Source organism: Oryzias latipes, chromosome 20 (assembly GCF_053564925.1).
Source record: "Oryzias latipes strain Hd-rR chromosome 20, Olatipes_Hd-rR_3.1".
Classification (NCBI taxonomy): domain Eukaryota; kingdom Metazoa; phylum Chordata; class Actinopteri; order Beloniformes; family Adrianichthyidae; genus Oryzias; species Oryzias latipes.
The window spans coordinates 23,364,726-23,381,625 of record NC_136256.1 but is presented as its reverse complement, the minus strand read 5'-3'; the positions used below and the strand labels follow the sequence as shown (position 1 = coordinate 23,381,625).

At 39.5% G+C, this 16,900-nt stretch overlaps 1 protein-coding gene across 31 annotated transcripts in view; it reads left to right on the top strand.

The window, feature by feature from the left end:
• kiaa1217 (KIAA1217 ortholog) overlaps positions 1–16,900 on the top strand; it is a 116,509-nt gene that overhangs the window by 39,620 nt on the left and 59,989 nt on the right. For 3 of the 31 annotated variants that reach the window (XM_078938638.1, XM_078938618.1, XM_023949989.2), the window contains exon 1: positions 3,700–3,832. The exons of 27 other annotated variants lie outside the window; for them this stretch is intronic. The gene's annotated coding sequence lies outside the window, so the exon portion shown is untranslated. Of the gene's footprint in view, positions 1–3,677; positions 3,833–16,900 lie in introns of those variants that run through there. One more of the 31 variants, XM_078938619.1, reaches the window with a different exon arrangement.

The following is a 16,900-nucleotide window of genomic DNA, read 5'->3' as shown; positions in this document are numbered from 1 at the left end:
GCTTTTTTTTCATCCCTGCACTCCCTTGCTTTGCAGTTTCTTTGAGGTGTTGTTCACTTTATAGACAAAAATCTCAATTTTGGTCTTGTATATTCAAAGTATTTTCTTGAGGTTATGTGGTTTGAGTTGCCAGTCTTAGCTGCACTGCATTGCACAGCTTTTTCCTGTCAGCCTCAATAATCATGCACTCTGACATTTCTGAAACTACAGCTTTATCTAATGACACCTGGAAATAAGCAAATCATTTAAAAAAATGTCTTTTGAAATTATACCCCCATGGAAAACGGTTAATATTTCCATACATCTGGGTGTGAAATTGGTTAATTCACCTCAACAATCTGTAATCCGCTGGTGACTAAATCATGGTTGTTTTTACTTCTTTGGGGACACGGATCAACAGACCCGTCCTCGCCGCTGAGTGATGCACGTGTTTTCTGAGGGAGAGAAAATGTCTAACTTCCATCTCACGCTGTCAGCTCAATTTGTTTGTGTATGTGCGGCTCAAAGACACGACGCGTCATGTGACCCTGTGAGCTGCCTCATTGGGATGAGCGATGCCTCATTGTTTCACTCCACAGGACGATCCGACTGGCCTCATAGTGCCACAAGAATTTTTTTCAGCCCTCATGTGATCTCACACCTCTCACTTTGCATTCTCATTACTCCAGGCTCTTATAAATTAATTTAATCAATATCTGTTTCGGTTGTGCTGTCTGAAAATTGGCGATGACAGCGAGCTCAGGGAGCTTTTTCATCGGGTTAGGAGCGTGAGGTTAGTGCTTGCAAGCGGAGATAAGTTTGTGATGTTTAAATACAGCAATGCACTACTAGGTTAACACATTTTTTGGGCTTAGTTAATGTACTTTCATTTCATTTTATGTGGATTTCAGCTGCATTCTTCAGGAGCTGTTGTGTTGTTTTCATATTCTTATTAACCCCATGCCGTTTTAAACCCAAAAAAATCTCAAACATCGTTTACTGAAGCCCCACTTGAGAGCTACCAAGTCAAGTGTAGGATTTTTATGTCACTCAAAAGCTGGCTGTTTCCCCCGTCTTTGCAGACTCACACGTATTTGATTTGTCTCCAGCTTCTCTGCTGGTGACTGACACAGGCATAGGCTCCAAACTAAATAGCCCCGGGTGAAATCCTCACCTTCTCTGTTGCTGCGAAATCCCCCGGTGTGTTGATTTATTTTGTTTTTCCTCCACAATTGTCAAGGTGTCTTTTCAGCAATAGAGGGATTAGCGCTTGGAGCTTAGTCAAAGCTGGCTCTGTTTACCGTGCTCTGGAAGCAGGAAGCGAAGGAAGGCTCTTCATCACACCAGTTCAAAATACACCTACAGGTGTGAACATACGGAGCACACCTATGCAAATAAAGCACACATTGTATTGCCGTTTTCCATCCATCTTTTCTCAAGGCAACACCTTTTCTTTCATCTTTTGAGATAGAAAAAGTATCATGAGAAATAAACAAGGCTGCAAAACTTTAACTCCAGCTTTTCAGAAGCTTTGGCAGCGCACCTTCTCCCTTTTCACAAAAAAATTCCTTCTTTGATGCCTTATTTTGTTAATTTTTTTCCCCTCAGCTCCTGAACAGAAAGCCTCAGTCATTTCACTGCTCAGATCACGCCTGTCAATGTAAAGTTTTTTGTTCCTGCTGCATACAACAGGAAGGGTCTGTGAAGGAGAGTGGCCTCCCTGCAGTAACACATGGTACTCAGACTAAACAACAAGATGAATGTTTCCTGAGTTCACTTGGCACAGAGGCACCCCAATCTATGTGTGTGCCCCAGCTGAACGACTGAAAGACCTGCATTCAGAGCTGAAACAAGGAAAGGCAGCAGCAGAAAAGAGGAGAAATTACTACAGCAGATTGGGGGGGGAGACAGGGAGACATTCAGGCTTTCCAATAAAGCCAGTAAAAAGGAGTTTAGGTTGCAGCAAGTTTTACCTACTGGAAATGTTGACCAAACTGCATTGACAAGCCTGGCATAATGCTGTGTTCACACTGAACCCAATTTGCGCATCAAATTCACATCTAACTCGTGTCAAAATTGCTGCTCAATACTTGTCCAAAAAATGTGTTCATAAACCAGACACTCAATTAAGGTTTTCTGCCTCATCGCTACATTGACCGTATCTGTCATTTCCATGGCATGGAAGACGTGGATGAAGATCAGGTTTATTTATTTTAAAGAGTTCTACAAAAGGATCGGTGATCACGTCTCCATGTCTGGGTTCATGAGATCATTCAGAGACTCTCCCAGTACGGTGAGGTTCACCATCCACTGAAGGAGCTGCGTCTGAATGACGGCCGCTTTCAGCGGTACTTCTGTCTCTCTGTGACCCAGTTTGAAGACTTGTTGTCCTGTATAAGTCAGAGGAGGAAAAAAATAAATAAAAACAAGAATTGAAATTAGAGGACCTTTTTATTATGTACACAAACAAATAAGAAAAATATCATAAAGTTCAGGAGGAGAACAGGATACAGAAGAATCATCCGATTCTCCTCCATTTTGGACTCCACCCACTGATCGGACTGAGCAGCGCTTCTTTTTCTTTTGCATTGTGATCAGTAGTAAATACTGATACACACACCTAAAATGCCTCCTGGCGGTTGTTAGTGGAAAAATAACATACCGGTTCATGTGTGCCTATTTATTTAAAAAATAACACAAAAGTTGCACCTGAGTATGAGTCCCACCCCTGGCCAAACTATGGTAAAAAATACCACTTATACAATATAAAAATACATTAAATGCATTTCAACCAACTTATTCAGGGTGTGTCCTGCCTCTGCCCTGAGGTAGCTCAGCCCCTGTGACCCTGCACAGGAATAAACAGGACTAATGGATGGTGAGGTGAGTGGATGGATGGGTGAATGGGTACGGATCCTGTTCAAATGCAGTATGCCACTTTATCAGATCAACAGAAGGGTTTTTGTTGGACTGAAGGACACGTTTGCTTTTCCTGCTTGACACTTTTTTTTGTTTTTAAGAGCTCAGGCTCCTATGAACACCTCTACGACCCATGAAGGTGTTACCTTCTTGTGATGATGGAGCAGCAATAAAAAGCTCAGTGTGCTGCTGTCAGCTGTCCTCCTCTAACTCCCTCACCTTGCTGCCCTGCACCCTCACATAGTATCTCTACTTTACAAAAGAAAAAGTCTGCATGTGTTTGGTCAGCTTAGCGGGAATGGGGGGCTTTGGGAGCAGGGGTTCTTGTATCAAGGCCAGAACGTTTGGCAGACGATGAGTAAGCCGCTGTGGTGAGGAGCCCTGAGCCTTTGCGGCAGCTATGAAGGCTGAGTCTCATTGCAGTGTAACAGCAAGCTGTTGGATTTAGGGAAAGAGTTTCAGACACACCCCCAGCCCCATATATCCTCATGCCTTAAAAATGTATATTTGTCCTGTAAAACACTGGAGCAGGAAGCCTCAGTCACGTGTTTTCCTTCAGTCTCCCTCACATCATATGTTCTCTTTCTGCTTTAGTCTGCTTTTTGAAAACTCAATAGCAAGACATTAAAAGGCATCAGTCAAGAGAACACACATGCACACAGACTTTTATGTGGGACAGGTCAAACAATGGCAGTTGGCTGAGAGAGAAGCGGAAGGGTTAGTTTCTTGGAAGGTCTGATTGGAGCATAAACAGCAGCCCAGGAAGTGCTGAGCCGAGAGTGAAGGAGGTAGGGCGGGAGGGGGGATCAGAGCAGATCTGCCAGGACAGAGCGAAAAGTTTTGGGGACTGCAGGGAGCAGTTTGTTGTTTCTGCCGAAAGGGACTGCGGCTTTTTCTTCTGTGAGGACATACTGCGTTACTGAAAGACCTCAGGGTGAGTAGCTGCATCACATGTACTCGTTCCCTGCTTTAAAGATATCCCAGATGTTTTTTTCCCGCAAAAACATCATTAAATAGATCCATGTAAAACTTATTGCTTCTGTTGGATGCATTTTCATTTTCACCGAGTTTTCAGATTACTGCGCTGGTAGGCTCCCCCTGGCTCTCAAAGCTGCTTGTTTTTGCATAGCTGTTGTTTTTTTGTTGGCGCCTTGAATTGCGGCCAAGCTTTCAATTCTTGAAGGGGAAGGAGAAAAAAAAGCCGGTAGCAGGGATGGGGGGATTTCAACTAATGTGTGTTTGGCTGCGTCTAATTAAACTGATGGAGAGGAGGGTAGTGAGGGTCAGACTGTGAGAGGATGAAGCTGAAAACAGCCAGGTCAATTTTTTTCGCCGTCATATTAATTACTTAAGATCAAAACCAACCAGCTAACGTGAACTTTTACTTCACCTTCTGAACTTTTCCAGGTCTGTAAGATCACAGAAAGGGGGGGGGGGGGGGGTGTTGTAGCATCAAAGTGGATGTGATTTACTATAATTTGCTCCTGTTTGGTGTATGGATCTAATGCCAGGTTTTTCCCACCGGAAAGATTCTGCATTCCTCACTTCTAAGTGAACATCAGTGTCACTTGAATCCTTTTAGGCTCAGTTGTTGTGAAAGCAAGAAAAAAAGGAAAAAAAAAAAGAAAAAAGCTTAACTTTGATTGTATTTACTTGTGTACTGCACAAATCAAGACCAACGAAAATACAGTATTTGACTTAGTTTAAACCTAAACTTTAGATATTTTACAGCCCGTTTGGATCGCTCCAGCCTCATTAGAGTGGAATTCCGTTAAATTTTTCCATTGCTCAGTATATTTGCATCTGGAAAAGGCTGCTCTGCGAGTGTAATAAATGGAAAAGTCTCTGTTATCACTTTTAGGTGTCAAACTTGCTGTAAAATATCCGTTCTTGTTATGACAGGATTCAGTTTTAAGAAAAATATAATAAAATTATTCAGTTTTACACAAGATTGTTAAATATCCCACAACCCTCACTTTTTCTGTTTAGCAAGGTTCACATGTACAAAAGTTTTTTTTTTCTGCTCCCAAAGTTTTATTACTTTTGTTACGGCAATACAATGTCTGTCCTTCACATCTTATTGAAGTTTAGTCATCCAGCAAAAAAAAAAAAAACAGAAGAAGAAATGAAATGTCAGTCACATGCAACTGTACGGGTGCTGCAGGTTTGTGGGTTGTCGGGGCCCTTGGAGGGTCGTAGAGATGAGCGCAGGTGTGTCTGGCAGTTCCCTTGAGACTCGTGTGGCCCTGTCATGAAAATGGAGCGTACCATTGCTGTGCGTCTGGTAAATGTATCATGAGGTAATAGCAAGGCTAGTGACGGAACTTATGACTTTCAGGTGATGCTGTTGCAGTGTCCTTGCGCCACACGAGTAATGTGTGGCTCCTTACTGACCACACCCAAATGCTGCTCGCACAGGATATGCTTGTGACAGTAAATCCCCGTAGGACAAATTACGCTCTGATTGTCTAATTTCCTAAATTCTAACAATGGGGTTGCAAGCAAGGAGGGTGCAATGGCCGCATAAGGAGCTTATCACTTAAACAGCACTAACAGGCTCCCTGAACAGTGCACTGGGCGGTTAAAAAATTAAATACTTAAACGACACACCTCTCGCACGTCTCACCTTCTTCACCATTACTTACCCTTTTTCATTGTATAAATGTTTACTACAACCTGTTGCCCGCGTCATACACATAAAAAAATGTGCATTAACAATTTTGCACCAAATTTTATGCAGGCAAACAGCGTGCCCCGTACAGATGTGCCCGTTTTTCACCCGTAGCCACCGAAAGAGCAGTTGTGAAGAAGATAATTGTCTTTGTGCTTTTGCTCCCCTTCCAGAGCCCCCTCATTTCACCTTTCACTGCTCATTTAGGGCTTTTTGACAGTTTTTTACTTTGCTTTGGTGACCTTGGGATTGCCTCACATAGGCTTCCGAGTGGAAACTCTTAATAATAATAGATAGAACAGGATCACTTGTTTTGCACCCTGGACCAGTTTGTTGCATCAATTTTTTACATAGAACTCATCATTTCTGAAGCTGTGCAGGAGATCAAGCAGTAGCCAAACGTGATAGCTGATACAGGCTGAAGGCCGCCACGGGGAGTGTGGTGGAAACACACCTGGACCGATGGCATATGGCGTGGCAGTGTGAGGCTGTCATGGGGTTATGAGGTGTTGAGGGCAGGGGGAGGACCAGGTGTTTTTCTAACACGCTGTTCAAACTGTCATCCTTCACAAGGCCCTGAAGCATCATATGCCAGATCCCTCTGAGGTTTGATCTAACCTCTCTACAGAACTTTGGTTTTTTGGTGGTTGAGTGATGGATATGATTAAACACCTCAATAGTGGAGATCCCCACAACTTTAGTTAAAAACTGTGCTTCTGATCTCTGATTTTTTGTTTTTCAATCTCTGCTATAGCTTACTTGTGGGAACATTTCTCTTAATACTTCTTGTGTGTTTCAACATGAAACCTTCCTACAAAAACACTCCCATCCTATTTTGTGAAAACCTAACAAAGTTGATCTTCTCATGCCTGTGAGGATCTTTGCTAGGTAATCCAGCTTTCTTAACAAAAACACTCATTATAGGACAGAGTATGAGGGCCACCATAAAAGGAGAAAAACAAACTCATTTATAAGAAAAAAAGTTAAAACATTTTAAGAAAAAAGCAAACATTTGATAGTAAAGTTGAAAAATTCTGAGAAAAAAGTCAACATTTTACAAGAAAGAAGGCATACAATTATGACCCCCAAACAAAATAAAGAATTTACTAGAGTAAAGCCAGAAAGGTCTAATTCAAAAATTCATACTTTTACAAGGAAATGGTTGCACTTTTTGAAAATAAAATGTTGCATTTATCTTTTAAAATGTGTCACCAAAGACAATCAAACATCACTTGTTTGATTTATCAGAAAAAAATCAGATGGAGAGCACACAGCCCTCAAGAATCATGCAAAATCAGCTTAACTTTTTTTGTAAAACTTTATTTTTAATTTAATTCCATATTTACATTTAAAACAGGATGACTTTTTTCCTTTTAAATCTATACATTGACTTTTTTTACGACGTAATTCTTGTACAATGTTGACTTTTTAAAAGTAATTGTTCAACTATATTTAGGCAAAATTTAGACTTTTTTCCTCTTGACAAGTTTTTTCTTACACATTTGGTTTATGTTATTTTATTTAGTGGAAGCCCTAAAACTCAGTCGTACATTTGAACCATGACTAGAAAATGAAACTAAAACCTGGTTCTCATGTGAACCTTGCTTTCATATTTAAAATATGGTTAAAACTGTTGGGTGTGTAATTCCCTATTTTAAAGTTTTTGATTTTTACGTGTGTCTTGAACATATAACATATAAATTTGTTAAGCAAAATTCTCTCAGATTATGTGGTCCAGGTCGCCTGTGGCTGCTAGATTCTGAATTTTCTAAACTAGCAGGGAGCAGCAGATCTTATCAGATAAGGAGATTTTCTATCTTTTTAACAGATTAGAAAAGCAATTCCTTTGCCAAAAACACAGCGGGTTCAAAAATAGGCAAGAATTACAACTGCTTTAAAAGCCCATTAATTGATTTTTTTAATTTAAATTTTTTAAATTTTGACTTAGTCTGCATTTTTTTTTTGCTTCTGAGACTTTTATATCTGATGTTTTTACATTTTTGGTGCCACATGAAAACTTTTTTTAAACTAGTTTAGGAGGTTTTTTTTAGACTATTTCAAATTTAAAATTTCTTTTTTTCATAATAGTTTTCATTGGATTTGAACATTTTTAAAATTTAAACAATCTGTATTACACTTTTAATTAGCACTTTTTCTTCAGTTGTTACATTTTTATTTGGTATTTCACGTGTGGTAGAAAATCTCTTGGTAGCCCTGAAACCTGGTGTGTTTCCTCAAATGTAAAGTGGGCAAATTTTATGGAAAAGTTCATTTCTACTTCAGTTTGTTAAGCTTACTGCTGAACCTCAATATTTGACAAAACCTGAAGTTTGAATCTGTTAACTGTTGGAAATTTCTCATAGCTATTGTTTTATTAACATGTTAGTGGACCTACAAAGAAAAGTGAATCGGCAAAAATGACAAAAAGTTTCAGTGAGTTACAAATTAGAGCTGGCTTAGTCTGAAAATGTTAATAAAAACGTATTCAAATCAAACTTTATTTATAAAGACTAAAAGCAAAAACAAAGATACATTAATGATGACATGGATGGAATGACATGGATTTTTGCAGAGGAATGTGAAAAATTAATCAATGTTTAATTGCACATTGTTGAACTTTACAACTGCCTCTGTATAATTATGAACTCTTGTTTGCCCACCTCCTCCTATTAAGATCTTTATTAAAAAGAAACACTGTCCCATAACTCACCGCTCTTTTCTCTAAGTTTAAACATTCCAGTTTTTCCGTCCACTCCCAGAAGAATTCTGTTCGAATTGTTCCTTCCTCAACACAGAAGAAGTCACCGGGGGTTGTTTGTGTCTGGTGACGAACACACTTTATACACAGATGATAACAAAAGGAAAAGGTTGGGTTTTTATCGAAAGTTCCTGGTCTCTGAGAAAGATTTAAATTACAGAAGTGTCAAAAGAAGATTTTTTTTGGAGGAAAAAAACTTTTTCAGATGAATATAACTTTAAATGACAACCTGAAAAAGTCCTTACATGTCACGCCTGGAAGTGTATAACTCACTTGAGCTTTTTCATCCTCACGAAAGATTAATTAAGAGAAATCTAAATTTGAGTCTTAAAGGTGGCTAATCCCAATAAATATGGATGAGACTTGTTCTCTGCCTGCTAAAACCCAGCGGTGTCTTGCCCTAGCTCATAAAATGTCTAATTTTTTTTAATCATTGGTGTTTTTGCTATTAAAGTAATTACCCTGGCATGATTTTATAATTACCCCATTGACTGACAAACCCAGTGCACACTCATATAGTCATATTAGGATAGTCCCATCTCTAAAACCTGTTGTAAAGCCTCTGACAGGAGCAGGATGTTTCTATTAAACCGGGATATTCTTGGAGCTGCTGCTGTCTGAGCTCTGGAGCTTCGGGGAAACCTGTCCTTCCTCTACATGTTAGAATGACTGTGTCCTGCTTTGACTGATAAATAAATGCGAACGTTTAGAAATAGAGTTCCGAGGATGCAATATTTAAACAGCGCCCCTGGGATAAATGTAATGTAATCATTATCTTTGATGTGTGTTGTTATTACAAGCGTGACAGGGTCCGCTGCCTAGGATAAACCTGACGTCTCTCATGTTAAATGCAGCTTATGGTGGCAGGAAAAGGAATTTTATCCAAACCTTTCTTATTTATTTCTTTGATTCCTTTTTGTAAGTAAATGTTGGTCACATTTACATCCACAACTCAGCTTTCACGGTGATCACAAACTAAGTTTTCAGTACTTTTTTGGGTTTTTTTTTCTGACGTGTCCCTAGAAAGACACATCTTAATCTCTTGGATTTACAATAAAATTCAGCTTTTTGGATTAAAATAAATACCCAAAACAGTGTTCAGGCACAGAACAATTTCAATGTGGCTAAAGATGGAGACAGTGTGAAGGATTTTCCTGAAAAGACACAGTTGACACATTTTAGATTAGCTGTTAAAAAGCACAAAAAGAGTTAAAGACAGAAAGGAAAGATTCTAAATATTTTTTTTTCTAGAAAACAAGCAAAAAATGTTATTTGGAACCACTGTCCATAGTTTTGGTGCAGTGATAAATGGACTTTTTAAAGTTTGATTCTGGCTAATTTTCTCCAGAGTTGTGAGCGGGATCTTTGGTGTGGAGCAACCCCGCCCCCTTCCCCGTTCGTGTTGCAGGGAGCTTGGAACAGGGAGCTTGTGGTCCCTGTCTCTTTTTCATACAGCATTTTTTCATCAGCTCCTGATTCACAATGATTTAAATTTAGATAAACTCAGAAGCCCAAATTTTAAGCTTAATTTTCTTAATACATGTCCTCCATCATCAGAAAAACACCACAAGAACGTTTTAAAAACTCCTAAAGCACAATTTTCAGCAGAGTAATTTTTGTTTTTTTATTGTTTAGATGAAAATCTAAATCGTCACTCCTTCTAATTCACAGCTATTCTTTATAAAACAGTCAGCTAATCAATAAGCCTTCAAGTCTATTATTATCTCTATGAAAGGTCTGTGGGGGAAATTGACCTTCCTATCGGTCTCATTTAGTTTTCCAGTTTCACATATTTCTGTTGCAGTTTAAGCCAAAACTGAAGGCCCCAGAAAAGCGTTTTCGTTTGACTTTAATGCAGCAGAGAGACGAGGAAACAAGCTGTCAACAAACGAGCTGGCACAGTTCCCACTCCTGTGCCCTTCATCACCTTTCCTCAGCACTTTGTTTCGAAGTTTCCTTCCCGTCATGTTTTCCCTTCACATGCAAGTGTTTCCTTCCCGGCAGCCCTGCAACAATGCCCGGCTTCATTTTCAGCTCTCTTGAGACGTGAGACAAGCAGGAGCCTATGGACTGCTGGGCACATGCTAAAGCCATTAGGCAGAGGATGATGGTGGTTAGCCACAGCGCCATCGCAGAATTACCATCTCACTGTGCACATAATGAAGTGGAGGGAAGGATACTCTTCCCAATTTCTGCTGGTCTGTTCCACCGTCAAGCCAACAGTCAATCAGCAAGTTATGAGAAGAAGCCAAAGGGGCCTGACTGCAGACTACAGAAGTGACCCCCAATCAAGCCAGACTTCATCCTAATTGTAATTTTTAATCCAAGGTTATCTCAGGTTTAAAAAAAAGGTTATACTAACATTTTAAACATAAGTCACGTTGCATCTTTTTATGATAAATAAAGTCCCACTACAATCATATTTTGTTCTGTTTTAGAAGCAGCTGTCTTTTCATTATGATTATGATGTTTTTAGCCAAAAATTAATAATAATAATAACAACTGTCATCATTCTTGGATATAGTATTTATAGTGTATCAGTTGTTCATCTGAAATTCACCTCTGAGTTGCGGGCGGGACTGTTGATGCTGAACAACCCCGCCCCCCTTCCCATCCTAGTTGTTGAGAGCCCAGAGTGTGGAGGTTGTGGCCCACGCAGGGTGTATTCTGCGTCACAAATAAGCTCAGTTTCTGACTAGGTTTTTTTTCTCTGCTCCTGATTTACAACAGTTTGAATAAGAAATGCTCAGAAATGCAATTTTAAGATTACATTTCTTGATAAACAGTACAAAGCAAAAGTTTGGACACACCTTCTCATTCAAATGAATGGGAAGGTGTGTCCAAACTTTTGGTCTGTATGTCTTCTATCCTCAGAAACAAGAACATGTTAAAACCCTAAAAACATGACTTTCATAGGAGTGGATCTTTGAAGACATAAACTATTTTGACTTTTAGTTGATTTCAGTCCAGTTGGGTGACTTTTTATCCACCTGGGGGCAGCACAACAACCTTTAAGACAATGTTGTTCAGTTTTTTTGCATATAATGTTCTTGTAATATCAGAAACAGAAGAGGTAATTATGTCAACAGGGAAGGAATTACAGCGCAGTCTGGACTATTATCAGTTGCAGTTTCTAAAGAAGCAGCTGACAGCTGCGCTCTTGAGTCTTGATGATGGCACTTATTCTGAGTGTTGCTGCCCTGCTTTCCAGCTTTTCTTTTCATTTCATTTTCACCCTGACCAGAACCTGTCTTCTTGAGGAGAGAGAAACAGAAAAACACCTGAAGACGTCCCCTTTGACAAGCGTTTCACCGTTGCTGTGCTGTGGGTCGGTGGACCGCGGCTCTCAGACATGTACTGTATCACTTCTGTCGGGGGTCATGTGATACACAGCGGGTCCCACTAAGCTGAGTTTCGCTTTGATCAGAGTCCTCCTCACTAATCCGCTTGAGCTTTTGATGTTTGCAGAGAACACACGAAACAAACACAAATTCCCACAAATTGTGAGGAAAAAACAGATGCTGCCAAAAAAAAAAAAGGAAATTGGCTGAATATCTCGTAAATTAGACGTCTGCACAAACTTTCAGTGTTTATTCCTACTGGTGACTTAGTTTTTTTTATTTTTATTGATAGTATTAAAGAGGTAATCTCTCTCCAAAGCAAATATGATTAGAATTTGAGCGATACTCACCTGGGTTTTGGTGTCTCTATTCACAGCATGTGTGAATGAGTTGCAGGATTTCTTTAATTACAACTGGAGGACACAGACAGGATTAAGACACGTCTCTGTCTTTTTGTTAGCAGCTGAATAGCTCTGGGTATAAGTGAAAATCTCACAAACCACCAGGTGTGGAGAGATTTGATCTGAATCCACTTGAAGGACTGAAGTTAAATGGAGAAGAAAGGAGGAAAAGGGAATTGGGGAGGGCAATAAAAGAGGAGTTTTACTTTGTGTTTATTATGGCTCGTCCTGCATTACATCACTGGGATGCTTCAGAACTGATGGGAGGTGCTGGTTTTTAGTGTGATGTCATCTGCAGCCAATCGTAAGTCTTGGGCACCAGGAGTGTCTGGCCAGACTTAAAGCATTTTCCTCTTTTCATATCACATAGCCTTTATGTCTTTGCAGCTGCCTTGACTGTTTTCAGACATGCAGTTTTTATTTGTTTTTTTCATACACCAAAGATCAGCTGCAGCTATAAAACTAAAATTGGCAACATTTTACAAATGATTAACATATTCAGCAGCACATGCTGCCTTTGTGCAACATTAGATAACATTTTTGTTGCATTTAGTGCGCTTAAAGCTTACTGTTATAAGAATATGAAATTTTGAAGACAGTGAAAAAATTAGCTGGCAGATGAGGATGCTGATCCAACAATTTGGCTTTTTCAATCTCAAATGCTAAAGATGTAAACATTATAAAGGTTTGTTTTTTTTTAACCCACATTTAAAAAGCATCTAACAAATCCAGAGTTTAAAACAAGTCAATTTGACATGAAGGTTTGCATTCATGTCAGAATTTGCAAACGTTGATGGAAAAATGAGATGCACATTGCACAAAAAGCAAAAAGCAATCAGCAACTTCTCCCCTCTTCATTCTTCAGGTCCCAGACTTCCATACGGACGGTTTGCCTCTCCTCTTAGGAAAGCATCGTACAAAAAGCAACAAAAAAGATTTGTTTTTTTATCAATCAAACGATGTATTTTGCAAAAGAAAAGTTTGCATTTGTTAAAAAAACACTCCAAATCATGTCTTATCTATTGCAGAATTGAAAACCATTTTGGACGTTGGTGTAAAAGTTGTTTTGTATTTTTCTGACCTGAAAAAGAGAACAAAAAAATGCGTAGCAGAGAAAAATCATACACATTTTTAGACATGCTTTTCTGTAATTTGAAGTTAATGCAAAAAAGGAGCTGATTGTAATTAATCTTTGTGTACAAATGCTAAATTAGACGTTGGAATTACAGGTTGAAGGATGTTTAAACGCCTGATATTACAAAACATACAAACAATAAAAATACACAACAGGGAAATAACTTTACTTGGAACTTTTGTTTCTTGCTGTGTTGCTTAAGGATCATGACTTTCTCAGCCAACAGTTGCAGCACAGTGGTTTTTCTTGAAATTTAAACCAATTCTCAATCATTCCTGCATTTTTGTATCCATCTCTTCACTTACAAACAACCAGAAAAAAGCTTCCTTTCTTTGATTTGGATTGACGTTACCCTCAATGCAGCTGGACTGCATAGATAATTTGTTTAAGATGAATGCATCTTACAATACAGTGCTAAAAATCTGGATTTTTCTGACATTCCAATGCAAATTGACATCACCCTCCTCATTTGAGCTCTTAGATATTTAGCATCAAGGTGAAAAACGGATTTAATGTTAGTAAATACAAAATAATCTTTTTTAAAGTACAGTAACTATTCTGTAAAATAAAATCAGCCACATTTTAGCTGCTTCCCATGACCTGATACTTCCTTGTGCTTTATGGCTGCTTTGTGCTAAAGCTATTAAACCTTGCAGGAACAGACTTTTGCTCCTCCTCTTTCATGGGAAAGCTGCAGCATTTCATTTGCTGCAGCCTCACAACAGTACAGCTTCTGTTAGTCCGCTTCTCACTTCCACTCAAAGTAGACAACCTGCATTCCTATGATCACACCAAGAAATTTGCTATATCAGGATGTGGAGCTGTTTTTGCATTATATCAGGATGATAGCTATTGTTTGTCAGCAAGTCAAACACACAAACTTAAATGTTGCATTTTCTGCATACAAATGCACAAAAAGGTATTTTCGCCAGCTTTTTACGTCCAAACATCATCTGTTCCACAGCGCCAGAGAACTTGTATCCAGTCCACACCCTTCACCGATTGGCACCCGCACATTGAAACAGGAGCACACAGTCACATGCAACACATGGACAGCAGGTTTTTCTCAGATAGACTGCGACAAAGACGGCAGTGTTCTCAGAATCTCAGAGTGGCTTCCCCTCCACGGGGCCCAGTTCATATCCCACTGCCACCTGCATCACTTATCTGCTCAGCAGCATTTGCCTCTCCAAAGGAGGACCCCTGGCTGCCACTCTACTTCATCTGCTCTGCAGCACACACAGAGCTCTATTCTTTGGTTGCTTGAATCCAAAGTGCTGTTGAGCTGATTTGGCATATATGTTAAAACAATACCTGATGCAGAAAAGCTTTTTTTTTTAATTATTATTATTCCCACAAAGTCTAGAATTCTGTTTTCCACTCTTGCAGTGTCAGGTAGTTACAAACCTGCCGCTGATTAGTCTGCAGTAGCATGCCGGGTAAAAGGGAGATAAGAGGTGCGGTGGAGGCAGTGAGGAACTCTCGATTGACTGGGACTTAAGCTGCTTATCGTTTATGAGGCGACTCAATCGAGAAGCAATCCCTTTTTTAATAAACTTGAGGGCGCTAGCCCACTGAAGACATATTTAAATGGAAGCCATGTGCAGTTAAACGCATAGTTAACTCACTGCAGCATGCAACACCAATTACTTTGATTTGCTTGGGGGTGTTGCATTAGTGAATCCATGGGAAAATGTGCTACATCTAAATGTTATTGCATCTTTTCTCAAACCTTTTTGTCGTAAGTTAGCAGAAGCTTTGAGTTGTTTATTTCTAAAACTACTTTATTGCTGTGATTTCCACAGGCAGATGTGATTTCTATCACATAGTTATCAGGAGATCCCTCAGCAGGAGCTCTTTTGAAGCAGCACAGATTAGTCCTAAAAGATCAGATCTCTTTTATAATAAAAGTCTACGTTTGACAAACAGTTTGCTTCCCTAAAGCACACATTTTATAAAAACTAAATTTTCCAACAATTTCTGGTGATCTTTTTTATTTATTTAACTTAGCTTAAACAATTTAGGCCTAATTTGTTCTAAAGATCATTTTTTGTTCTAATTTATCATAATTTCTGCAGAGCTGCAATAGTTCGTTAGAAATTCGCCTCTGAGTCGTCGACGGTACTGTTAACGCAAAGTAAGCATGCCTTCATTTCCCATAATCCCTTTGTTTTTCACTCTCTTCTGCTAGCTTACAGCTCCTCACAACACCAAACTCGCATTAGCAGTGCAACAAAAATGGCGAGCAATGTTGAAGCTATCTAGCCGTAAAGTTTTGAGCCAGGTGCCAGCTAGGAGGAGGAAAAAGGTATTTTTTTCTTCTGCTCCTTATTCACGAAGATTTGAATACAGAAATACTCAGAAATGCTATTTCAAGCTAAATTTTCTAAAATTTGTTCTCCATCATCACAAAAAGCTACAAGAACATGTCCAAACACCAAAAGTATAATTTTGTTCTGAGTGAGCCTCTTTTCAAATAAAGTTCCCCCAGATGGGGGGAGAGGTAAATAAACCTTCCTCCCTGACTCCCGGGTGGATGTCCTCCTCCCACCTGCAGCTATTCTAAGCATCTCCCCGTCCCTCCCCATCAGGACACCACTAGTTTCCCGGTTGGCCCAGCGACTGTTGTCAAGGGAAACCATCAAACATCTGCCCCGGTGGTGGCTGGGTTGACTTGCACCTGCTCTGGTCATGAGTTAATAAAGTGCATACACTGCTGGAGTTTACTGCCAAAGATTTACTCTGAACCACACACACACACACATGCACACACACACACACACACGCACTGCCCCTTAGTGGCCCAGTTAATATGTTACTGAGAAAATAGCGTAGAGTCTGTCTAACAGTGCACGACAGAGGAGTAATAGAAACACACAAGCTGCTTATTTTCTCTGTTTCAAGCTCACACAAACACATTTCCTCTCAATTGGCATAAGATGAGTGGATTTTGCTCTAGAGCACCCCCTGGTGTCAGGAAAATGCAGGGCATTTAGAAGCTTTTGATTAGTTTTGGTCATGTTTATTAGACATGGGAGGAAAAATCCAAGCAGCACAAAACAGAAAGAATAAAAGTCTGCACAGCGGGCTTTTATAATAAGATTGATTTTCCACTTTAGTTAATTTGAGGATATCTAAATATCACAGAATGACTTATACTGGTAGTGTGGATGGGCGGGGAAATCAGTTGCATTTAGGACTTTTACAGTAATTATCTATTTAAAACTGCTCTGCTCTTCTAATATTTTAACTCCCATCCTTCCTCTCCACCCTTGCTCCTCATTATTCCCTGAACTGATCCCTACAAACACAAACTGGACCACATGCATGTAACTCATCTGTTGTCTGTTTTGTTTATATAGCTTTGTCAGAGCGGGAAGTCTGGAAAACTCAGTGTATCCAATCACACACGCTCACTTAAGTACTGTGCAAATACCTTGCACAGCTTGATTAAAAGGTAAACTGCACTCTATGAAAATCCCATGGAGCTCTGGGTTCCTGCAGGTTTGAGCAGACACAGATCCTGTGATGGTCTCTTAAGCATTAGAGTCACTATAAGCAGCACGAAGGCAGAATATGACAGAAAAAAATCAATTGAAAGCCTAATTTTTTTGGTAACTAAATTCAAATGAAGTAAATTTAAGGGGATCTCATAAATGATGACATAAAAGTTATTTTCCGTCGCATGAATGCAAA